The sequence below is a fragment of the Pleurodeles waltl genome, chromosome 6, assembly GCF_031143425.1.
Source record: "Pleurodeles waltl isolate 20211129_DDA chromosome 6, aPleWal1.hap1.20221129, whole genome shotgun sequence".
Taxonomy (NCBI): Eukaryota; Metazoa; Chordata; class Amphibia; order Caudata; family Salamandridae; genus Pleurodeles; species Pleurodeles waltl.
In genome coordinates, this window is record NC_090445.1 from 1,574,461,008 (window position 1) to 1,574,487,986 (window position 26,979).

Consider the following 26,979-nt stretch of genomic DNA (forward strand, 5'->3'; position numbering starts at 1 on the left):
TTTTAGGCAACCCTAATGAGCATCATTTATATTAAGCCAACCACTACAATACAGAACAGAGTGGGAACATAAAACTTGTTATGACACATACGGAAAGAACATGAAACTGATTGAAATGGACAAGTGAGAAAATCACCGCCCTTTTATAATTTGCCACTATTAGTCAATTTAGCGCCTCCTCCCTTTCTGCTTCCTTTAGCAAAAGAAGATTGTTAAGGGAACTGAGCTGCCGATTTTGAAGTATGGAATATGCAAGGGAATGTGGTAACGGGGACTACCAAGCCTTCAACTAAGTCTCCTGAGAACCTCCACCAAACACTGTATAAGCACGTTTGCTGTCTTTGAGAGGAAAGACGGACGTCAATCTGAACAAAATGTATCTAAAATACATAATCAATATTTAAAATGCAGCCTACAATTCCATGGAGAACAGCCTAAAATAATTATAAAACATGTACAGTAGAGCATATTAGAACCATTCCATTACCATACTATTAGAATATTAAAAACATTTTAACAATAAATGGCAAACGTACTCTATTAATGTTCAATTAATGAAAACCAACATTAACACCAATGTATAAACTACTTAAAACGTATTTAAGAATCTGAATAGTGGATAGCTGCCTCTGTTAGCCATGAAAAATAAAAATCAATTGCTCCCTATGCTGTACTTATTCTCCTTGCTGAACAACAGTTTCGTGTAGTTTTGATGCCCTAGACCATACCTCGTGCATACACATCGGGCTTGTGGAAGGTCCCGTCCATCATTTTGATAAAGAGGCCAGTCTTTCGTTACGTCCCGCCTCATCCATGTATTTGCTAAGGGGAGACCTTCTGCTTTGCAGGTTTAACTAGAACTGCTGGACTTTTGCCTTCGAATACAACCGTGAAGAGCCCTTTACAGCAGTCCGGCAGATGGGCTGTAGTCTCTTGAGAAAGGGACGAGATTAAGAAATACCAATATGTTTTTCAGAGCCATGTCACAAGATATTGGAAATGAGTTGCTGCAATTATACTGGAAGTAGCTTATACCCAATTGAGTAACAAGGAGGCTAACGTGCAATTCGTACTCCTAATTGATTGCTTAAGAGTACATACATAGTTGGGGTAGACGTACAACACTGACTGGTTTCATTGCAGGGTCGATCTATTTTATTTTTTGGAACTCCTCTGAAACATATTGGCCCTTTAAGGAGAAATCTGCAGTTTGTATTATACTTGAGATAAAAGCATTGCACAACTATAATGAGTAGGGGTGAGTTAAGTAGCAAGGGAGATAGTCATACGTGTACCCATATAAGACTATGCATAGTAATTTGAGTAACCTTGAATAGGATATAGTGATTGTACATAATGTGAGGTTTTCGAACTCATACATGTGTTAAACACGTGAATAATTATTTAGCATTGTGTGCAGAGTTGATTTGACCAGTTGAGAACGCTATATGGCTGGTTTGCTCATTATAGATATTAGTTGTAGTTTAATTTACACCACAAGTAATACCATTAGCAGTTTAGATCATTGGTAGGTCTACTTAGTTCTTTTCCACATAATTTTGAGTTGCTGGCTCTGTATACTAGACTTTATTTTGCATGTCATTTGTAATTGTTATGTTTATTCTTGCAGCCTTGATAAAGTGACATGGGAATGAAACGCATATCAACTAGTCGTGTTTTAAATCATTTTTGAGGCTACAAAGAATAATAATAATTAGCATTTTTACTGATTAAGTGATTTATTTATTTATAGAATCAAAACAATAAATGCTTGATCTCAAGGACTGACTAATATTTCATGTGACTCAAATGAATTTAATGGGTTAAAGGATGGTGGTCTATAAAATGTCATAATGCCAATGATCTGAAACACGAGGACAAACATAATACTTTTGTAACTCATTTGGTACATTTTTGGTGACAGTTTCACCCAATCCTTTTTAAAACAATAATATGAAGCCTATGATCCAGGAACATATCTTTCAATGTGTAAATGTAATCTTTGTTTGGATAGTGCATTTGAAGATTCATTTGCACAGATGCTGAAAAGAATAATGGTGAAGTTAGAGTCCAGTTACCTTGTATATTGATATCTACATGATAGATGTGTATGCTGCCGTTAAGTCTCCTACAGAGCCTTCCATGGACATACACATTATTGTCTCTCCGTTTTACTCTTGGTAATTGCTCTTCTCTGTGGCTCCCATTTCAAACATTTCTCACACAAATCAAAGCCTCTGTGGGAGGAGCTTCTCCTTTCCTCCCAGGAGCAATGACCAGGTCTAGTGAATGACCACGTCTAGTAATACTAGATACCTAAAACTGAAGTAGTTTCACTAATTCTCTTATGGCACCTTACCTGGGAAAGGAAAAGTGGTCCCCCTTAACTGTTTTTGGAAGAGAATTTGATTTTTTTTGTCCTTGATTCCCTAGTATTGAGAAAAAGAGGGCAGAGTATTCAATAGTTTGCTGTTTCTGGCTAAGAAACCATTTTTTTGTTTGCTCATGGAGCATCCTGGGGGTGCGCCTAACATTCAGCGACGTGTCTGCTACCTTTATAAAATGTCTTGACCCTATGGAAATAAACTGATACACAAATGGCTACCTTGGATGAGATGTTATTAACAATTATTTGTGTATTTAGAAGTTGGTCCATTCTGGTGCTGCAAGATGTGAATGTCAATTGCCCTCCAACAGCCAATTATTACAATTTCAAACAGGTCGAGCACCCTATTGTCAGCTCAGGCGTTTGATTTCCCCCCCTCGAAGAAACATGCTGGGCCACTGCATTTATAAATTTTGTTTTGCAAAGTATACCCTGTGTGTAAGGTAAATGCACAGGACCACTCTGCCACCATCTGTGATGGTTTTTGGTTAGATCATGACTGACTGGTGGGAAAATGACATTATGCCTGCAAATGAGGAAGTTACTTGTCTGGCCTGTACCTTGAGGTATCAGGATTCATTAGTGTGTGGAAGTAATTCAGTTGCATGTGAAGAAGCAAGGGTTAGGTGGCACAATACATAACGAGGACAACAATAGGTTTTGGCTCCAAGTTGTCAGGGGCAGTTAGACTGTTCCAGTGCATAGTGACCGCCTAATACCAGAGATGAAATGGATAAAGAACTGGGAGGCTTGCTGTGAGGTGAATGAGCTCTAATGGAAGGGCAAAACCTTCCTTTATAATGTAAGCATTAAGTATAGTAAAGCTGCTTAGAGGGCTTAAAATGACGAAGGCCACATGGAATTTCTAATGCTCTGGCTAAGATGACAGTAGTGCTGAATACGGAGTAATGAAAATGGAGTTACCACAATATCATATCCAAGCTATTGGGGCCCAAGTATTGAGGGAAGTGTCTATCTATCTATCTATAGGGTCCAGTCGAAGTCAAAATGCCAAAACATGTTGGCCATCTTTCTTTATTGCACCATTTTGATGGCGAATAAAAGCCTTGTGGAAATATCCCTTTAGATTGTGGTGCCACTCAATCAATCAATCAGTTTTTGTAAAACACGGTACCCGCCCTGTGAGGGGCTCAAGGCGCTTGGGGGGGGGGGGGAGAAGAGGGAGGGGAGGAAGGGCGGAGCCTCTTCCAAGAGCCACATCTTGAGGTTCTTCCTGAAGATGGTCAGCGATGGGCTTTGTTTGAGGTTTAGGGGCAGGTTGCACCAGCTCTTTTCTGCAATGTATGTGAAGGATTGTCCTCCAGCGGTGTTTTTTTCGAATGCGAGGGATGGTGGCCAGAGCCAGTTGAGCAGAGGGATCTGGACGGGGGTGTGGAAGGAGACGCGGTAGTTCAGGTATGCCGGTCCGACGTTGTGTAAGGCTTTGTACGTGTGGGTGAGTAGCTTGAAGGTGATTCGTTTTTATATCTGGAGCCAGTGGAGGGTCCCCAGGTGCTGGGGGATATGTTCCTGGCATGGGAAGTTAAGGACAAGTCTGGCGACGGCGTTCTGGATGAGTTGCAGCTTTTTGATGTTTCTCGTTGTAGTGCCAGCGTAGAGAGCGTTCCCATAGTCATGCTTGCTTGTGGCTAAGACATGGGTGACTTTCCTGTGGCAGTCTGCTGGGATCCATTTGAAAATTTGCTGGAGTTGGCGGAGGGTGTGCTAGCAGGAGGATGTGACTGAATTTACCTGTCGGGTCATAGATAGGGAGGAGTCGAGGATGATGCCTGGGTTGTGGGAGTGCTCAGTCGGTGAAGGCGGGGTGCTGAGAGATGTGGGCCACCGGGAGTTGTCCCATGCTGAGGTGGCATTTCCGAAGATGATGAGCTCTGTCTTGTCAGAGTTAAGCTTGAGGCAGCTTTCTCTCATCCAGGTGGCGACGGCTTCCATTCCCAATTGGAAATTCCTTTTGGCTGTATCTGGGTCTTTGGTGAGGGAAATGATGAGTTGTGTGTCATCTGCGTATGACACAATGTTCATTCCGTGGCTTCTGGAGTGGGGTCATGTATATACTGAAAAGAGTTAGACTCAGAGAGGATCCTTGGAGAACTCTGCAGCTGACCCCTGTGGGTTTAGATGTGTAGGGAGGGAGCCTAACCCTCTGAGTCCTTCCGGAGAGAGAGGAGTGGATCCATTTCAGGGCTGTTCCGCAGATTCCTGCATCGTGAAGTCTGGTGCACAGTGTGCTGTGGGAGACAGTGTTGAAGGCTGCTGAGAGGTTGAGGAGTATGAGTGCTACTGTGTGGCCACAGTCTAGAAGTTATCAGATGTTGTCAGTGGCTGCAAGAAGAGCTGTCTCTGTGCTGTTGTTGCTGTGGAACCCAGACTGGGAGCTGTCCAGAGAGTTGTTGACCTCAATGAAATTTCGTAGTTGTGTGTTGATGGCTTTCTCCAGTACTTTGGCCGGGTAGGGTAGCAGCGAGATGGGCCAGATGTTCTTTAGTTCTGATGGGTCAGCCGAGGGTTTCTTCAGGAGGGGGCGTACTTCGGCGTGTTTCAAGTCCTTGCGGAAGGTGCCAGTGTTGATGGAGCAGTCTAGTTCTCCTGTTTTCCTTGTCGCGTGAGAGGACAGGGAACTTCATGTTGATATACATTTATATATATATATATATATATATATATATATATATATATATATATATTCCTATCTCCAAATCTATGTGCCTTGAAGATTTATATCAACAAGTTTTATAAATATGCTGAGCTAATTATAGTAAACCTATACTTAACAATATATACTTAACTGTTGATTATGTGGTCCTTGATGGTTTTCCTACAACATTATGGTAACCTGATATTCACTAATTGATATTTTGTACCTCCACTGACAAAAATAATCCAACCCTGGGTCGCTCCCCTAATTGTCCCCTTCCTTACTTTAACAACTATTAGTTTATCTCACTTTGCATTCCCAGGGGTCTATCCCACTATTTTAAAAATGTTTCCAATCCTTTTTGAGTCTGATCAGATTTCTTGCTGGCAACATTACATGTATCACATGACTGTCTGTATGAACATTTTTGCACTGCAATTAATTTCTATATTACGTAAACTGTCTTCTCTGTACACCGGTCCAGTGCCCCTAATTCCTGGCCTGCGCTAGAACAGTAGCTTTGTGTTTGTATGAACCACCAGTGCACTAAGATGCATATATTCAGTATTATGTTTAAAGCTTGGGTTTATGCACACAGCGCTATCTTAAGATATGTTGGTGCAACAGGTAAAACGCGACTGTCTGTGTGTCCTTTACTTAGAAACGACCATCTGCATGTCTAAAGCCATGAGCGTTCATCCTGAAAGCTGTAAAAAAATTATTTCGATGACTCACCTAACGCTGTGTGTACACAACACAGAAATCGACATCTCCAAATGTTACACATGGATATAATGATAACATATCAACAATCGGGCACACCTTTATTCAAGGTGAAATGATTAAAGGCAGCAGAAACCTAGTTGAAGGGTATTGTGTTTAAACGAGAGCAGACTACAGCAAGACAATACATTCATTGATTAGCAGAAATGTAGACTACCCCCTGTGGGCAAGTGGGAAGCCTGTTCATGGTGCGTGTGACTAGGGGCTGATTGCCGCTCCTCCTTTGTGTAAAAGGTTGACCTGGTCCTTCCTTAACCTTCCGGGTTCCTGTGCATGTCCTTTCAATTGTCCGACACACAAGGCGTCGTTCCCCTCCCAAAAACGAAGCGTCCATAACTTGTTTTTGGTTCTCCGTTTTTTACTTTTGAAGGAAGGGCTAACACTGCCTCGTCCAACAGCTTCTATGCTGATGGCTGGGAATGTGAAAGGAACTAAGTTGGCGAGCGCAGAAGAAAAGCAGACAGAAGAAATGAGAAGAAAGTAGCAAGGAACGAAAAACTATTCCTTAATGTTATCTTAATTATGAACTTAATTGAAGAGCCAGCTCTTGATATATGTTGTGGCATATGGGTCATGGTTCATTGACTCAGCTAGGGTAATTACAATTATCTCCACTGATATCCCTAACAGCTTTAAATGCAATGTCTGAGAGCAAAACGTCTCGAATCGCAACAATGTAGAAGCCAAGCACTTGCGTAACAAAGGCCCCCACAGCACCTTTCCCCCCCCACTCCTGTGGGAGGGGGGGCGACCTCCAGGGGTTCTCCTCAGCACAGTGCACCGTTCACGGGCAACGTGCACCTGGCCTGAGTGCTCCTGACTGTACTTTGTAAGCCCCCCCTCCCAAGTTTCGTTACGCCACTGAAACCACGTCAGTGTGTGGTAAGAGTTACCTCATTTTAAAGTATAGTTGAGTGCTGTGCTGGATAACATGGCTTTGGAACGGTGCGTAAAGTTTGCCTTTATTTTGTATTTTACGATTGGAAACCAGTGTAAGGGAAGGGGTTCTACCAGATGTTGATAAGCAGACACTTGGGCAGCTACACAGTGTTTACAAGTTTACAAACAGAATGTTTTTACAATAGAAATATTAGAGAAAACAAAGTAGTGTTCACACCAGGACATGTTAAGAAATAAAAGAAATAAAAAAAAAAAACATAATTGCAATTTTATGAAAACATTTTACGTAGCAATCGTCCAATAATTGTTTTTCAGCTATAATGTCGTTCTTGCAGCCTGTTTTGTTTTGTCCTTACAGTTTTCATTTTGATTTTGTCTTGTTACAATCTCCTTTCAGACTTGTTTCAGTTTTCCTATTGCAGTTTTTCTCTTGAATTCCTTTTAGGTCTTCTTGTTTAAGTCATCCTTTTACAGTCTTCGTGGGGTGTTTTTTGTATTCTGTTTATAGTCAGACTATTTGTTCTATTCTTCTAACCGGAGCCTTCTTAATGGATGATTTAAATTGGAGTTTTATTGCTGGCGTCCTCGTTGGGCACCATTTCTGTCTTTTTCTCGATCTATCTGTTCAGTATTCTACTTAAAAGTCTTGTTTTTGATTCCCGGTGTTGGGATCGTTGTGTTGGAGGTCTTGCGTCAGTGTATTTTTGTTGGAGTCCAACTATTGCCTCTTTTATTTAGGGCCTTCTTACTTGAATTCTCTTGTTGGAATCCCCTTGTTGGTTAGTGATTGGTGTAACATCCTCTTAATTTCCATCACCGGGAGAATAAAAGTCTCCTAGTAAAGAAGAGAAAAATAAGACCAAAAGTAAAATGGGTGGCCAAACACACTAGTGCCCCTATCATAGTCCTACAGTATGAAATCAAATTTTTCGGTAGAACACAGCCCAAAAGTACACATTATATACATCACAACCAATCACAATACAGAATCACTATAACCAATAAATTAAAACCCAATACTACTCATTAATAAACAATAATCACCTATATCAAGTAAACGTTTAGGTACAAAAGTTATTCAAAAATACATGTAGTTTATAATGTCATTACCAATCATCAATTTTCAATTGTTTATTACCCCAGCATACAATTGATTTTTACTACCGTGGGCACTGGACTCCTAAAAATACCTTGCTTTAAAATGTATCTAAAAACTTTGCTCGCTAATACCAAATACTGAGAAGAAAGCGACTTACTGAGTACACAATGGGTTCTGAGGTGTCAGTTCTCAGTATGCGCCGGGGCAGCTGATATTGTGTGACCCCTAACGTTAAGCAAATGGGTCGAAGCCATTGATGTTATATGTCCCCGTAACCAGGGCACACAATAAAAGTATGATCCAGTGACTCTGGAGCTCATTCACGTACTGGGCATGTTACAGGAGCCTGTCTGTTATTCCAGGAACTACTAAATGTTCTCAAGGGCAAACAACCGTACCTAAACCTAAAATAAAGGCTTTTATCAAGGGAGTGGGTTACAGTATCCAGAAAGTGCTTGAATGCCGGGACGGCTTGGATCTTAAAGAACCTCTCTGTTAAATGACCTAAATGGTCACTACTAAGTGGGCACTTCTGAATGTAATGCTAGTACGCAGATTTTAAGACCTACCTGTACGCCTTACAACTTCGCTCAGGGGTGTCCCAAAGTTTAACTAGCTTCGGACTCTTGCTATCCAACTATAAATGAACTACAGCCACGGTACCTTTAAAGCATGATCCAACCTTATTAGGTCACGTAAACAATCTCTATAATCAAGCAATTCTGTTGTCAACCAGATGTGTACCCAATATAGAAGAGGTTTCAGCTGAACAAGATCTGAAACACAATTAATGCCTAAATCATAACGATGCGGGATAAGTGGCGTACTAATAGGAACATCAACCAGGGTCCAGATTAAATTTATTTTCTGACACTGCCATCTTGTGTGTATCAATATAGCCCCAAATGTTGGTGCCAAAAATTGCAGCACTCAGGGCCTTAGCGCTATAGGGCTGGAGAACTAGATCTGGTATATGTTGCTTTATGGAAGCATTAAATTGTATTGAATCTATGTGATAATATAATGGAACTCTTGTCAACTTGGGAGTCGCACTTCCATTTATCTGAGAAGGTAAATCCCAAATACTCAAAGCAAAATACCCTATCAAGTTTTTCAGTAGCCACTTTAGCACAATTGCTTCTAGAGGATCCCTTACCGAAGGCCATGTATTTGGTTTTCGAGAAATTTAACTCTAGGCCCCTTGACTCGCAAAATACCATGAATTTATTCAGCAAAATTTGAAGACCCATGGGTGTTTTAGATAATAACAGTGAGTCATCAACAAAGAGGAGAATCAGAAATGTTTCCCCATTCATGGAGGGTGAATAATTTACACATGGCCCAGAGTCTCAACCACATCAGTTATTTATAGGGTGAACAGGGTGGGCGCAAGTATTCACCCTTCCCGCACTCCACGTAGAATGAGGATTTGGTTTGTTAATTCCCCCTGCTCTCCCCAACGAATCTGAGCATAATTCCTATTGAGTAATATAATGTATATATTGATAAGATCACTGGGGTCACCCATGTTAACTAATACCCTCCCAAGGTTATCACAATGTATCAAATCGAAGGCTGCTCAAAGGTCAACAAAAGCTACATAGTGCTTCTGTTTATTTATTAATACCTGCTTCCAATGTCAGAGGGAAAACCTAAACACCTGGTCTATAGTACTGATTTTTGCCTGAAACCCCACCTGTAGGGGTGACAGGATCTGCTCACTGCCGGCCCAGGCTTGTAACTTGTCTAGTACTTGTCTTGAAGAGTTTTTGAAGATTATCTATTAAGCTGATAGGCTGATAGTTGACAGGACAGCCGGCATACCCTTTTTTAAACACTGTGATAATTTTGGCCCCTCTCCAGGTATCGGGGATCTCACCACCCTTTGCAATCACATTCAACAAAATGTTCACATAACAAGCCCAGAGCTGGGGTTCTGACATATAAATCCTCAGGAATTTGATCAGGGCCTGGTGCCTTTTTAGATTTTTAAACTGTTGATAGCTGAAAGGGTCTCCTCCAGACTGAAAAAATTGCTACACTTGTACTAGGAGCCTGGACTACTTGATTGATACTGGAATCCCCCTGTCCCACAGTTGAGGAGTACTCATTAGAGCTATTTTTAGAGTATAGTTCACAAAAGTGATCCTCCCATTTATCAGGTGAGATATGAAAGCGCCTAAGGCTACAGTGCTCCCTACTCCCATACACAATTAGTGACCAAAAGGTATGATTATCATTCGCTTTAACCACTTCGCTGCCAGGCCTTTTCCCCCTCCTGTGCCAGGCCTTTTTTTGCCTATTTGGGGCAGTTCGCGCTTAGGCCCGCATAACTTTTTGTCCACATAAGCTAACCAAGCCAAATTTGCGTCCTTTTTTTCCAACATCCTAGGGATTCTGGAGGTACCCAGACTTTGTGGGTTCCCCTGAAAGAGGCCAAGAAATTGGCCAAAATACAGGGAAAATTTTGTTTTTTTCAAAAAAATTGGAAAAAGTGGCTGCAGAAGAAGGCTTGTGGTTTTTCCCCTGAAAATGGCATCAACAAAGGGTTTGCGGTGCTAAACTCAGCAGCTTCCCAGCTTTCAGAAACAGGCAGACTTGAATCCGAAAACCCAATTTTTCAACACAATTTTGGCATTTTACTGGGGCATACCCCATTTGTGCAATTTTTTGTGCTTTCAGCCTCCTTCCAGTCAGTGACAGGAATGGTCATGAAACCAATGCTGGATCCCAGAAACCTAAACATTTCTGAAAAGTAGACAAAATTCTGAATTCAGCAAGGGGTCATTTGTGTAGATCCTACAAGGGTTTCCTACAGAAAATAACAGCTGAAAAAGAAAAATATTGAAATTGAGGTGAAAAAAACATCAATTTTTCTCTACTTTTTACTCTGTAACTTTTCTCTGCAATGTCAGATTATCGAAAGCAATATACCGTTACGTCTGCTGGACTCCTCTGGTTGCGGGGATATATAGGGTTTGTAGGTTCATCAAGAACCCGAGGAACCCAGAGCCAATAAATGAGCTGCACCCTGCAGTGCGTTTTCATTCTATACCGGGTATACAGTAATTCATTTGCTGAAATATAAGGAGTAAAAAATAGCTATCAAGAAAACCTTTGCATTTCCAAAAAGGGCACAAGATAAGGTGTTGAGGAGCAGTGGTTATTTGCACATCTCTGAATTCCGGGGTGACCATAGTAGCACGTGAATTACATGGAATTTCTCAAATAGATGTCTTTTTTACAGACACCCCTATATTTGGAAGGAATAAATGTAGAGAAAGACAAGGGGCAATAACACTTGTTTTGCTATTCAATGTTCCCCCAAGTCTCCCGATAAAAATGATACCTCACTTGTTTGGGTAGGCCTAGCGCCCGCGACAGGATATGCCCCAAAACACAACGTGGACACATCACAGAAAACAGAGCTGTTTTTAGCAAAGTGACTACCTGTAGATTTTGGCCTCTAGCTCAGCCGCCACCTAGGGAAACCTACCAAACCTGTGCATTTCTGAAAACTAGAGACCTAGGGGAATCCAAGGAGGGGTGACTTGTGTGGCTCGGACCAGGTTCTGTTACCCAGAATCCTTTGCAAACCTCAAAATTTGGCTAAAAAAACACATGTTCCTCACATTTCTGTGGCAGAAAGTTCTGGAATCTGAGAGGAGCGACAAATTTCCTTCCACCCAGCATTCCCCCAAGTCTCCAGATAAAAATGATACCTCACTTGTGTGGGTAGGCCTAGCGCCCGCGACAGGATATGCCCCAAAACACAACCTGGACACATCACAGAAAACAGAGCTGTTTTTAGCAAAGTGACTACCAGTAGATTTTGGCCTGTAGCTCAGCCGCCACCTAGGGAAACCTACCAAACCTGTGCATTTCTGAAAACTAGAGACCTAGGGGAATCCAAGGAGGGGTGACTTGTGTGGCTCGGACCAGGTTCGGTTACCCAGAATCCTTTGCAAACCTCAAAATTTGGCTAAAAAAACACATGTTCCTCACATTTCTGTGGCAGAAAGTTCTGGAATCTGAGAGGAGCCACAAATTTCCTTCCACCTAGCGTTCCCCCACGTCTCCCGATAAAAATGATACCTCACTTGTGTGGGTAGGCCTAGCGCCCGCGACAGGATATGCCCCAAAACACAACGTGGACATATCACAGAAAACAGAGCTGTTTTTAGCAAAGTGACTACCTGTAGATTTTGGCCTCTAGCTCAGCCGCCACCTAGGGAAACCTACCAAACCTGTGCATTTCTGAAAACTAGAGACCTAGGGGGATCCAAGGAGGGGTGACTTGCGGGGCTCGGACCAGGTTCTGTTACCCAGAATCCTTTGCAAACCTCAAAATTTGGCTAAAAAAAACACATGTTCCTCACATTTCTGTGGCAGAAAGTTCTGGAATCTGAGAGGAGCCACAAATGTCCTTCCACCCAGCGTTCCCCCACGTCTCCCGATAAAAATGATACCTCACTTGTGTGGGTAGGCCTAGCGCCCGCGACAGGATATGCCCCAAAACACAACGTGGACATATCACAGAAAACAGAGCTGTTTTTAGCAAAGTGACTACCTGTAGATTTTGGCCTCTAGCTCAGCCGCCACCTAGGGAAACCTACCAAACCTATGCATTTCTGAAAACTAGAGACCTAGGGGAATCCAAGGAGGGGTGACTTGTGTGGCTCGGACCAGGTTCTGTTACCCAGAATCCTTTGCAAACCTCAAAATTTGGCTAAAAAAACACATGTTCCTCACATTTCTGTGGCAGAAAGTTCTGGAATCTGAGAGGAGCCACAAATTTCCTTCCACCCAGCGTTCCCCCACGTCTCCCGATAAAAATGATACCTCACTTGTGTGGGTAGCCCTAGCGCCCGCGACAGGATATGCCCCAAAACACAACGTGGACATATCACAGAAAACAGAGCTGTTTTTAGCAAAGTGACTACCTGTAGATTTTGGCCTCTACCTCAGCCGCCACCTAGGGAAACCTACCAAACCTATGCATTTCTGAAAACTAGAGACCTAGGGGAATCCAAGGAGGGGTGACTTGTGTGGCTCGGACCAGGTTCTGTTACCCAGAATCCTTTGCAAACCTCAAAATTTGGCTAAAAAAACACATGTTCCTCACATTTCTGTGGCAGAAAGTTCTGGAATCTGAGAGGAGCCACAAATTTCCTTCCACCCAGCGTTCCCCCACGTCTCCCGATAAAAATGATACCTCACTTGTGTGGGTAGGCCTAGCGCCCGCGACAGGATATGCCCCAAAACACAACGTGGACATATCACAGAAAACAGAGCTGTTTTTAGCAAAGTGACTACCTGTAGATTTTGGCCTCTAGCTCAGCCGCCACCTAGGGAAACCTACCAAACCTATGCATTTCTGAAAACTAGAGACGTAGGGGAATCCAAGGAGGGGTGACTTGTGTGGCTCGGACCAGGTTCTGTTACCCAGAATCCTTTGCAAACCTCAAAATTTGGCTAAAAAAACACATGTTCCTCACATTTCTGTGGCAGAAAGTTCTGGAATCTGAGAGGAGCCACAAATTTCCTTCCACCCAGCGTTCCCCCACGTCTCCCGATAAAAATGATACCTCACTTGTGTGGGTAGCCCTACCGCCCGCGACAGGATATGCCCCAAAACACAACGTGGACATATCACAGAAAACAGAGCTGTTTTTAGCAAAGTGACTACCTGTAGATTTTGGCCTCTAGCTCAGCCGCCACCTAGGGAAACCTACCAAACCTATGCATTTCTGAAAACTAGAGACCTAGGGGAATCCAAGGAGGGGTGACTTGTGTGGCTCGGACCAGGTTCTGTTACCCAGAATCCTTTGCAAACCTCAAAATTTGGCTAAAAAAACACATGTTCCTCACATTTCTGTGGCAGAAAGTTCTGGAATCTGAGAGGAGCCACAAATTTCCTTCCACCCAGCGTTCCCCCACGTCTCCCGATAAAAATGATACCTCACTTGTGTGGGTAGGCCTAGCGCCCGCGACAGGATATGCCCCAAAACACAACGTGGACATATCACAGAAAACAGAGCTGTTTTTAGCAAAGTGACTACCTGTAGATTTTGGCCTCTAGCTCAGCCACCACCTAGGGAAACCTACCAAACCTGTGCATTTCTGAAAACTAGAGACCTAGGGGAATCCAAGGAGGGGTGACTTGCGGGGCTCGGACCAGGTTCTGTTACCCAGAATCCTTTGCAAACCTCAAAATGTGGCTAAAAAAACACATGTCCCTCACATTTCTGTGGCAGAAAGTTCTGGAATCTGAGAGGAGCTACAAATTTCCTTCCACCCAGCGTTCCCCCAAGACTCCCGATAAAAATGATACCTCACTTGCGTGGGTAGGCCTAGCGCCGGCGACAGGAAACACCCCAAAGCGCAACGTGGACACATCCTAAATTTTGTAAAAAAACAGAGGTGTTTTTTGCGAAGTGCCTACCTCTAGATTTTGGCCTCTAGCTCAGCCGGCACCTAGGGAAACCTACCAAACCTGTGCATTTCTGAAAACTAGAGACCTAGGGGAATCCAAGGAGGGGTGACTTGCGGGGCTCGGACCAGGTTCTGTTACCCAGAATCCTTTGCAAACCTCAAAATTTGGCTAAAAATACACATGTTACTCACATTTCTGTGGCAGAAAGTTCTGGAATCTGAGAGGAGCCACAAATTTCCTTCTACCCAGCGTTCCCCCAAGTCTCCCGATAAAAATGATACATCACTTGTGTGGGTAGGACTAGCGCCCACGAAAGGAAAGGGCCCAAAACACAACGTGGACACATCACATTTTTTTATAAAAAGCAGTGCCTACCTGTGGATTTTGGCCTGTAGCTCAGCCGACACCTGAGGAAACCTAGCAAACCAGTGCATTTTTGAAAACTAGAAACCCAGGGGAATCCAAGATGGGGTGACTTGCGGGGCTCTGACCAGGTTATGTTACCCAGAATCCTTTGCAAACATCAAAATTTGGCTAAAAAAACACATGTTCCTCACATTTCTGTGGCAGAAAGTTCTGGAATCTGAGAGGAGCCACAAATTTCCTTCCACCCAGCGTTCCCCCATGTCTCCCGATAAAAATGATACCTCACTTGTGTGGGTAGGCCTAGCGCCCGCGACAGGATATGCCCCAAAACACAACGTGGACATATCACAGAAAACAGAGCTGTTTTTAGCAAAGTGACTACCTGTAGATTTTGGCCTCTAGCTCAGCCGCCACCTAGGGAAACCTACCAAACCTATGCATTTCTGAAAACTAGAGACCTAGGGGAATCCAAGGAGGGGTGACTTGTGTGGCTCGGACCAGGTTCTGTTACCCAGAATCCTTTGCAAACCTCAAAATTTGGCTAAAAAAACACATGTTCCTCACATTTCTGTGGCAGAAAGTTCTGGAATCTGAGAGGAGCCACAAATTTCCTTCCACCCAGCGTTCCCCCACGTCTCCCGATAAAAATGATACCTCACTTGTGTGGGTAGCCCTAGCGCCCGCGACAGGATATGCCCCAAAACACAACGTGGACATATCACAGAAAACAGAGCTGTTTTTAGCAAAGTGACTACCTGTAGATTTTGGCCTCTAGCTCAGCCGCCACCTAGGGAAACCTACCAAACCTATGCATTTCTGAAAACTAGAGACCTAGGGGAATCCAAGGAGGGGTGACTTGTGTGGCTCGGACCAGGTTCTGTTACCCAGAATCCTTTGCAAACCTCAAAATTTGGCTAAAAAAACACATGTTCCTCACATTTCTGTGGCAGAAAGTTCTGGAATCTGAGAGGAGCCACAAATTTCCTTCCACCCAGCGTTCCCCCACGTCTCCCGATAAAAATGATACCTCACTTGTGTGGGTAGGCCTAGCGCCCGCGACAGGATATGCCCCAAAACACAACGTGGACATATCACAGAAAACAGAGCTGTTTTTAGCAAAGTGACTACCTGTAGATTTTGGCCTCTAGCTCAGCCACCACCTAGGGAAACCTACCAAACCTGTGCATTTCTGAAAACTAGAGACCTAGGGGAATCCAAGGAGGGGTGACTTGCGGGGCTTGGACCAGGTTCTGTTACCCAGAATCCTTTGCAAACCTCAAAATGTGGCTAAAAAAACACATGTCCCTCACATTTCTGTGGCAGAAAGTTCTGGAATCTGAGAGGAGCTACAAATTTCCTTCCACCCAGCGTTCCCCCAAGTCTCCCGATAAAAATGATACCTCACTTGCGTGGGTAGGCCTAGCGCCGGCGACAGGAAACACCCCAAAGCGCAACGTGGATACATCCTAAATTTTGTAAAAAAACAGAGGTGTTTTTTGCGAAGTGCCTACCTCTAGATTTTGGCCTCTAGCTCAGCCGGCACCTAGGGAAACCTACCAAACCTGTGCATTTCTGAAAACTAGAGACCTAGGGGAATCCAAGGAGGGGTGACTTGCGGGGCTCGGACCAGGTTCTGTTACCCAGAATCCTTTGCAAACCTCAAAATTTGGCTAAAAATACACATGTTACTCACATTTCTGTGGCAGAAAGTTCTGGAATCTGAGAGGAGCCACAAATTTCCTTCTACCCAGCGTTCCCCCAAGTCTCCCGATAAAAATGATACATCACTTGTGTGGGTAGGACTAGCGCCCACGAAAGGAAAGGGCCCAAAACACAACGTGGACACATCACATTTTTTTATAAAAAGCAGTGCCTACCTGTGGATTTTGGCCTGTAGCTCAGCCGACACCTGAGGAAACCTAGCAAACCAGTGCATTTTTGAAAACTAGAAACCCAGGGGAATCCAAGATGGGGTGACTTGCGGGGCTCTGACCAGGTTATGTTACCCAGAATCCTTTGCAAACATCAAAATTTGGCCCAAAAAACACTTTTTCCTCTCATTTCGGTGACAGAAAGTTCTGGAATCTGAGAGGAGCCACAAATTTCCTTCCACCCAGCGTTCCCCTAAGTCTCTCGATAAAAATGGTACATCACTTCTGTGGGTAGGCCTAGCGCCCACAAAAGGAAATGGCCCAAAACACAACGTGGACACAACATATTTTTTCACAGAAAACAGAGGTGTTTTTTGCAAGGTGCCTACCTGTGGTGTTTGGCCTGTAGCTCAGCCGGCCCCGGGGGGGGGGGGGGCAGAAATGCCCTAAAATAAATTTGCCACCCCAACCCCCACCATCCCCCGCCGGGAGCGACCCTTGCCTACGGGGTCGCTCCCCCTGCGTGACATTGGCACCAAAAAACAAATCCCCGGTGCCTAGTGGTTTCTGCCCCCTTGGGGGCAGGTTGACCTAAACTCAGCCAATCTGCCCCCAAGGGGGGCAGAAATGGCCTAAATACAATTTGTCCCCCAGGGGAGCGACTTTTGCCTGATGGGTCGCTCCCCATCTCTAAAAAAAAAAAAAAAAAAAAAAAAAAGAAAAATTCCCCTGGCGCCTAGAGGTTTCTGCCCCCCCCCCCCCCGGGGGCAGATCGGCCTAATAATAGGCCGATCTGCCCCCCGGGGGGGCAGAAATGGCCTAAAATAAATTTGCCCCCCCAAAACCCACCCCCCCCCGGGAGCGACCCTTGCCTACGGGGTCGCTCCCCCTGCGTGACATTGGCGCCAAAAAACAAATCCCCGGTGCCTAGTGGTTTCTGCCCCCTTGGGGGCAGATTGACCTAAAATTGGCCAATCTGCCCCCAGGGGGGCAGAAATGGTCTAAATACAATTTGCCCCCCCAGGGGAGCGACCCTTGCCTGATGGGTCGCTCCCCATCTCTAAAAAAAGAAACAACAAAAAAAAAAAACACAAAAAAAAAATTGCCCTGGCGCCTAGAGTGTTCTGCCCCCCCCCGGGGGCAGTTCGGCCTAATAATAGGCCGATCTGTCCCCCGGGGGGGCAGAAATGGCCTAAAATAAATTTGCCCCCCCAACCCCCACCCCCCCCCCGGAGCGACCCTTGCCTACGGGGTCGCTCCCCCTGCGTGACATTGGCGCCAAAAAACAAATCCCCGGTGCCTAGTGGTTTCTGCCCCCTTGGGGGCAGATTGACCTAAAATTGGCCAATCTGCCCCCAGGGGGGCAGAAATGGTCTAAATACAATTTGCCCCCCCAGGGGAGCGACCCTTGCCTGATGGGTCGCTCCCCATCTCTAAAAAAAGAAACAACAAAAAAAAAAAACACAAAAAAAAAAATTGCCCTGGCGCCTAGAGTGTTCTGCCCCCCCCCCGGGGGGCAGTTCGGCCTAATAATAGGCCCATCTGTCCCCCGGGGGGGCAGAAATGGCCTAAAAAAAATTTGCTCCCCCAACCCCCCCCCCCCCCGGGAGCGACCCTTGCCTACGGGGTCGCTCCCCCTGCGTGACATTGGCGCCAAAAAACAAATCCCCGGTGCCTAGTGGTTTCTGCCCCCTTGGGGGCAGATTGACCTAAAATTGGCCAATCTGCCCCCAGGGGGGCAGTAATGGTCTAAATACAATTTGCCCCCCCCAGGGGAGCGACCCTTGCCTGATGGGTCGCTCCCCATCTCTAAAAAAAGAAACAACAACAAAAAAAAACACTAAGAAAAAAATTGCCCTGGCGCCTAGAGTGTTCTGCCCCCCCCCCCCCCCGGGGGGCAGAAATGGCCTAAAAAAAATGTGCCCCCCCCCAACCCCCCCCCCCCCCGGGAGCGACCCTTGCCTACGGGGTCGCTCCCCCTGCGTGACATTGGCGCCAAAAAACAAATCCCCGGTGCCTAGTGGTTTCTGCCCCCTTGGGGGCAGATTGACCTAAAATCGGCCAATCTGCCCCCAGGGGGGCAGAAATGGTCTAAATACAATTTGCCCCCCAGGGGAGCGACCCTTGCCTGATGGGTCGCTCCCCATCTCTAAAAAAAAGAAAGAACAAAAAAAAAAACACAAAAAAAAAATTTGCCCTGGCGCCCAGGGGGGCAGAAATGGCCTAAAATAAATTGCCCTCCCCCCCAGGGAGCGACCCTTGCCTAAGGGGTCGCTCCCTTTGCGTGAAATTCACGCAAAGAAAAAACTCCCTGGTGTCTAGTGGTTTCTACCCCCCTTGGGGGCAGATTGGCCTCATCAAAATAGGCCAATCTGCCCCCAAGGGAGGCAGAAATGGCCAAAATATAATTTTCCCCCAAGGGGAGCGACCCTTGCCTAAGGGGTCGCTCCCCACCAAAAAAAAAAAAATGAAAAAAAAAAAAAAATGGTCCCTGGTGCCTAGAGGTTTCTGCCCCCCCTGGGGGCAGATCGGCCTAATAGTAGGCCGATCTGCCCCCAGGGGGGGCAGAAAAGGCCTTCCCAAAAATATGCCCCCCCTGGGAGCGACCCTTGCCCAAGGGGTCGCTCCCTTTTGTCAATAACAATAATAAAAATAAAAAAAAAACTGGTGTCTAGTGGTTTCTACCCCCCTTGGGGGCAGATTGGCCTCATCAAAATAGGCCAATCTGCCCCCAAGGGGGGCAGAAATGGCCAAAATATAATTTCCCCCCAAGGGGAGCGACCCTTGCCTAAGGGGTCGCTCCCCACCTCAATAAAAAAAAAATGAAACAAAAAAAAAATAAAAAAAATAAATGGTCCCTGGTGCCTAGAGGTTTCTGCCCCCAAGGGGGGCAGAAAAGGCCTTTTCAAAAAAATGCCCCCCCTGGGAGCGACCCTTGCCCAAGGGGTCGCTCCCTTTGGTCAATTTCAATGAAAAAAAAAAAATCCCTGGTGTCTAGTGTCTATACTTTTCCTTCCCTTTGAAGCCCCTCCGGGCCTCCCAAGTGATTGAAAAAGAAATGCTTTTGCATTTCTTTTTCAATCGCGCTGGAAGCAGAGCTTCCAGCGCGACTATGGAGGCCCCTGTGACAAATCAGCGCGCGCTCGCGCGCTGACGTCACAGGGGGGGGTGGGGGGGGGGTCCGGGGTGGAAGGGGAAGGGATTCCCCGGTCAGCCCTGACCTAGGGGGGTGGGGGGGCGGCCCTCGGGAGGAGCGCTAGCGCTTCTCCCGAGGGAAGCATTCAGGACGTAATGGTTACGTCCATGGCGCCACACGGGCGCTGCCATGGACGTAACCATTACGTCCGTGGCGGGGAAGGGGTTAAGGGCTTGCAGTAGATCTTTCCAATTATTTTCATCCCATTTGCAATTAGCTGCTTTAAGTGCTGATTTATACCTGAGGCATGCAATCCTAATTTCCCCACTATTGCATTCCCTAACAGCTCTTCTCAGCATTTGCTTTGCCTGCTTGCATTCTTGGGAGAACCTCTTAGGACCTTTCCTAACTGTTCTGTTTTTGCTCTGAAGCTCCTTGTAAAAAAATTACCTTTCGTTTTTCGAAAAAGATGTTATGGATACCTAAAATAGCAAAATGATCAGTAGTAGCATTTTGAAAACCAGACATGAACTGTACAAAAAGCTGGTAGGTCCCTGCATGCAATTTCTGATTCACCATGATGCTGGGCCACGCAACTGTACGGCAATTATTTGCTACAATGGATTCAGGAGCTTTAACAAAACTAGAGAGAAGTGATCTATGAAACTCTTCCCCCGTTAAAGTAGTAATCGGGGGATTAGGATCAGTATCTGTGGAACTGATGACCTTCACGTCACTGAGGGATGGCCATAGCCTGACGTCTAACAAAATATAATCGATGACGCTCCTCTGGCAACCTCTTTTAAAGGTGGTTGCCCTGCTTGGATCCGAACGGGTTCTCCTGTTACATGCTCGCAAACTATGGCCAACTACTATAGAAGCTACTTGCAGGACAGTATTAGTAGAAAAATGCCGTAGATTACCAGACAGGCTAGGAATTCCCCAGAACTCATCCTCTTCCTCCATTACCAAAATGATCACAATTGAGGGCTTAAAGGATGTATTAAGATCACCAGCAATTATTACTTTAGCTTCCTGCTGGTAAGTTTCAATGAGGCTATCTAACATAGTTAAAACAGGTGAGTCACAATTTATAGGCTTTGAGCGAGCATAAACATTCAATAATACCAAGATCAAGCCCCTTGGAAACTTGAGTTTAATGCCCATTAAATCCATATTTAGGGGCTCATGTTAACAGGCAGTATCATTATTTACCAAAATCATCAGTCCGTCCGTGCGTTTTTTTACTAGGGGAGTTGCCTCCACACTATAGGTGGTAAACCCACTTAAGAAAACCTTAGTTACAGCCCAAGTTTCCTGAAAAATACATAGATCATGCTTCCCTATGAAAGAAAGCCAATCCCGGCCGACCAGGCAGTTTTAATCCCAGCCAGATTCTACAATATTAAGGAAATTCCTGACTTTTACACAATTTTCAGTGGAGAAGAAGCTAGTACTTCGCATGCTGCTAGCATTGTTACAAGACCCAGCTAATGGTACGTCAATATTAACCAAATTTTCCACTACTGCAGATTCAGAAATCGGCGATGTTAACATTGTGCAGGGATTTGGTAAAGAAAGTAAGCCCAAGGCATCACTACCAGGTTGTTCTTGGCCCAGTGAGCCTATCATTTTAAGATCAAAGACCACACCATTTTCATTAGAGGAAGAGGGATTCGAAATAGGAACACACAAGGAATTGGACGGATTGTACTGTGACTTAGAATTGGCGGTAGCAAATGTATGTTGAATTCTTACTCCATCAGGAGAATCAGCTGCTTTTTGGCAAACATGGCGCTCGTGTTTAATGAGTTCCTTTACCAGGAGCTCATCCGAAAGATTCACCTCTATATAATCCAAAAAAGAGATTAATGCCCCGCTAAATCTTTCAGCATGCACAATATCTGACCTACTAATAGATAAACAACCCCTCTTATGCCGGAACCAATGAGCAACCTTATCAATAAATGAGTCGGTTTCCTCAAAAGCCCTCTGTCCGGCTTCAGTACCGATGTCAAAAATACAGTACATCTTTGTCTGGGAGATGCGTTAGTCAGTCAATACCTGGCGTGTATTAGACATGTATCCCTAAGCACATGGGCTGAGGAATCAATGAACTGTTCCTTGCATGCGAGTTAACGATTCAGATCCTGCAAGTTTTAAACGCCCAGCTTGAGCTGCCTTAGCAGTGACAAATGTTAAATTTGCTTTTTGTGGTCTCAGCAAATTACTGCTTCCATAGTACCCCTCGCTTTAAATCTGGGACAGATGAAGCATCTCTGCCTCCATGATAGCAGAAGAACAGGGTGGTCTCTTATTAAGAGGAATTGAAATGTTGCTGATATTACAAGTTAATTGGGCCCATGCCCTCCCTTGTTAGGTAATGCTTGTTGAGCTATGACTTGGTAGTATGACAAATACAACGGCACCTGTGCCCCTGTTCAGTTTCCTGTAATAATTGAAGGATAAGGCCTGATGGCACCTCTTTAAGATGATCTAATTTTCGATGGATCATAGTCCTACAGTATATAGCAGGGTAAAATCGGTTGTTGCTTTCTCTATGGCTAACCTCCCTGTGAGAGGCCCATGCCCAGTACTATTTCTGATCTAGCCAGATAGTATGTTTATATTGTTCTGACAGATGTGACATAGTGAGATTGAATGCCATTATCTAGAGCGCCATTATCTTGGTTGTGTTTCGCATTTATCCATATACAAACATATCACAAGATCCCACAGCTGGATTCTGAAAGTAGGCAGAATATAAATTCAGATGGACCCTACTTACAGCCCTCTTTTCTGCCACAGATAGTCCTTTGACTGTCAACTTCTCTTCACAGCATAGAAAAACTGTGTATGATTCATTGATGGACTATGCAATTTTGTTGCAGTCATGCCAACGTCACTGTGAACCTCAGCAAGACTGACACATCCGATTTATGATTTTGTACTATATTCCTTTAAGGATTTGAATTCACATACAACTATTCTTGCAAGCGCTAGGCCGCAACAGATCAGACAAAACGTAGGCTCTAGCTGGCAGCCCTTCGGACAAGGAAAGAGTGATGCAAGGCCACGCTAGTGGAAAAAGTGTGACATACAAATGACAAGCAATATTAACATAATGTATAATAGTTTGTTTCCTTTATGCAATTCTCTTTGAAGCATAAAAATCCAACTAAAAAAAGCGGAAGAAAATACAAAGCCAAGAAAGAAAAATATTTTTATAAGTTTTGATTGGGTGATACTTTTTCTATTCTGTATATTATACTTGTGAAGATGGCCAGCATGTTCTTGCATATAACTCCTTGAACTGACAAACCTGATATCTGCTTTATTACTGAAACCTGGCTTCACCCGCAGCACTTCCTGTAGCACATAGAATTCCCCCTGAATTTAGACTTATCGGACTGATCTAGACTGATTAGACTAAATAGAAAGGCCAAAAATCGCGTGGGATTTGCCATTGTCTCTTGCAAATCTGCCAAAATCACTTTATTGGACTCACTGCTCCAACTGGGCGGAGCTCTGTGTTTTCAAACTGGAGACACATACGAATGTGGTTTAGAAGGATGCTTTAATTTACTGCCCTCCAGAGCCAAAACAAAATTCCAGTAATAAACTGATTAAATGACTGGCATCTCACATACTGGCATGTGACAACTTCATGCTGGTTGGGGACTTTAATTACCATGCAAAACTGGCTTCAGAACCAGAAATAGTATGTCTGCCTACAGATTTTAAATCATTGGAACTATTTCAAAAAGTCTCAGGCCCACCCACTTAGCAGGTCATCTGTTGAATCTCATTTTTACCAATTCCCCAAATCTACAGGTAGTTTCTCCCATACTGGTGGTCTGGTCTAATCATTTTTCCATAAACATCCAGCTCCCTACTGGAGAATTGTTAGGCCATAAAACAGCAGCACCTAAAATGATGAGACCAAAGAGGAAGATATCACTTCCATCTTTCACATCATGCTCTTTCACCCATCCCTCCACATTGCACTCAGATTTCACTCGCTCTGAAAGAATTCCAGAGCTCTTTCAATCAGCCTGTAAAGACCATTGCTCCTACCAAAATTAGTTGCACAAAACCTAATAATGCCCTCTCTCCTTGGTATTCGGAGTCTCTCAAAACAGAAAAAAGCAGCATGGAGAAAACTTGAAAGAAACTGGAGAACCACAAATTCCCCTCCAAAAAATGGCCTATAAAGCACCTACCACAAAAACCTTAGGAAAGCCAGAAAGACCCTCACGGTGGACAGAATTAACATTTCAGGAAACTCAGCTAAGGAATTATATATGATTCTAAATGAATTCACGAAACCCACTGCATGCGCTTCTTCCATCCCAGCATCCAATTCTCTGTGACAACAAAGCTGCAGATCATTCTGAGGAACATTTTTTAAAATCTACTGCACTCTCTCAAACAGCCACACACAGGTAGAACATTCTTCAGTCATTAACCACCAAGCCTGCTTAAAAGATTTTGAACCTGTGCTGGTGGCAGTACTAGACACCATCTAACTCTCCCTGGACCAAGGCCACCCAGCTTTGCCAGTACTACTTAATCTATCAGCCTCATTCAACACCATGTCACATTCTATCTTGATCCAAAGACTCGTTGAGATTGCTATCGGTATATAAGCCCTTGTTTGGCTTAAAATCTTCCTGAGTGACCGGACTCAAATGGTGCAGCTGGAGTCCTTCAAATCCCGCACCTTGACCCTTGACAAGGGAGTGCCGCAGGGCTCATCTTTGAGCCCCATTTGCTTTAATACCTAATTGCCCCTCCCCCCACTTCTCAAGTGGTAAGATCTTGCAGGTTTGAAGTTTTATATGAATTAATTATTTCCATGTGACAAAATCCTGAATCTACTAAGGTTAGTTTTAGTGAATGCATGGGAAACATTGCTCTCTGGATGGTGTCCAACTGCTTACAACTAAACAGTCCAATGACTGAGATCCTGCTTTTTGGTGAGGCCCGTACCATATGGTCAGAGGATTGTTGGCCCCCAGAACTGGAGACGGCTCCCATCCCTAAAAAGGTAGTGAGAATCTTTGGTTTCCTGATAGATGACAACCTTTCTTTGAAATAACAGGTTCACTCCACCTATGGTATCTGTTTCGGGATCATGCACCTACTTTGAAAGGTTTTCCAATGGCTGCCCCTCCAGATCAAAAAATCCCTTACTCAAGCACTCATTGTAAGCCACTTAGACTATGACAATGCTGTCACGATAGCAGCAAGTGAAGCTCTTCTAGCTAAACTTCAGATGGTGCAGGATTCTGCTGCTCACCTTGTATGCAACCTTTCACCCCTTGCCCCCTCTGAACCTACACTCAAAACTCTGCATTGACTACTAATAAAAAAGCATGCCTTTTTCAAACTCCTCTGCCTAGTGCACAAGTTGCTATCTGGAAACGGCCCCATCTACTCTAAAAACAAACTCCAGCCCTATCTACCTGCGCGCAGCCTAAAGTCCAGAGGGCAGTCTCTGCTGCACCCTCCCGGCATATGTATAGCCTGATACAGGGGAAGATCATTCTCTTACCTAGCGCCCCACCATTGGAACAAACTACCTGTACATATACAGTCCTACTCCGACGTAACCCTATTCAAAAAACTTCTTTCAACCTGGCTCTTCTGATTCCGCCATATCCCTCTTTCCTGCTAATGCACTGTAGCACCAAGTAACCTTCTAAGTAGTGATTTGTTCTGTGCTAATTAAATATAAATAACATAACAGCTGAGAAGGGCATGTTCTTAGCAATTTCCTCAGTAGGAGAGATGACTGGCTAAGACTGGTCATGTTGACCAGACCTGCCTCTGCTTCCCTGCTTTGACTCTAGGTATGTAGACCTTGCACTGACCTTGTTCCAGCACCTGCCTTTCTTTCTCTTGAAGCAGAGTTCCTATGGTTCTAGGTTGTCTGTGCTTTGGACCTCTCTTCTGCCCACCATGCTTTGTAAATCCTTTCTCGTCATGATCAAGTGAAGCTATCCTTCTGGGTTTATTGTAACTGTTTACTATGACTAGAACTTGTGCCGCTTACATTCTCTAGAAAGATTTATCACCATTTTTCTGAAGATGCTGCTAGGGATAAAGATTATCTGGCGCACTACATTCTGGATCTGGTAGTTCACTGGGAAGTATGGCAGTGGGATTGGGTGAATTATCAAGAACATACACTCAATTGTACTCTAGGAAAATTTTGCTCATTCTGCTTGCCGCTTCATCACCTTGAGGAGAGGGTGGATTCCTTGCTGTCCAGGCTAGTATATATGCGAGTAGTGGCCCCTAAAGAGGGTAGTATGGCATCACTTTGTCTCCACTCCACTCCTGAGTGTACATCTATCTCCAGTCATCAGAACGAGACAAGTGCTCAGAACTGAAGAGGCCTAAAGATAAATCGTTTCACACAAGGAAGTGTCTGTTCATGAAACTTGAGACGTAAGGACTGCAGTTCAAGCAGGCAGTTCATATCACAAAATAAGATCCTCAATGCCAGTCCACAACTACCCATAGACCATATGGCTTCAGTGACATGAGAAGCTACTGTTCCACATGTTCAACCCATAGCAAGAGATCTTGCAGTTTGGACATTAGAAATGGATTACCTGCCAGAAAGACTTTTCTGGGCTTATTGCCCGGGTTGAGATGTTTTTTTTAAACACAAACTTTATTGCATTTTCAAGTTTGACATTCATAAGACATTTATCATGTTGTGTCCACACTATACAGTAGCGTATAACATGACAGGAAGTACTACGTGGGGAAAAGAGCCGTTGGCATGGAAATTGTAAACAGTTGTGTACTATGTCATTGATTAATGCAATCATAACTTCCACCCCATCTCTCCCCCAAACAATGAACTGTGTCACCTAACTGTAGGCCAATGAATACGAAGCTTTTGTTTGGAAGTATATGTGAGAACTTGCAAAGATCTGCTGCGAAAAGGAAGGAGAACGTGTCCTAGCTTAATATTGAGCGGGGGAGCAGGCTATGACAGGCCAGGATGATTATATGTGTGATGTGATATACGTGTCTGCCCCATCGATAAGGAAGGGAAGGGAGGGGCATATTGTGGGTTATTGTCCGCAGTAGCAGACCTCTGTAGTCATGCCCGGCTTTGGAGGGATACTTGGACATTGAGGAGCATCAACCTCACATTTTAACGTTATTTCTTTAAAGTTCCTTCTAAGATTGCATGCAGGATGAACCCTTCCCGAAAACTGGGGAATGAAGGTGATAAGGGAATATAGCTAGAAACCTAAACATATAATGCAGGGACAGTCGCAACATGTATTAGTTCAGAAGCTTGTTCTGCTCTACTTCAGACT

The 26,979-nt window shown here is 44.4% G+C and overlaps 1 long non-coding RNA gene across 1 annotated transcript in view; it reads right to left on the reverse strand.

Annotated features, from left to right (window-relative positions):
- Positions 1 to 6,761: 6,761 nt before the first annotated feature.
- The window catches only part of LOC138302171 (uncharacterized), a 47,404-nt gene continuing 27,186 nt past the window's right edge, over positions 6,762 to 26,979 (reverse strand). The window contains exon 2 of the long non-coding RNA XR_011205322.1: positions 6,762 to 7,560. This is a non-coding gene — a long non-coding RNA (uncharacterized lncRNA). The remainder of the gene's footprint in view (positions 7,561 to 26,979) is intronic.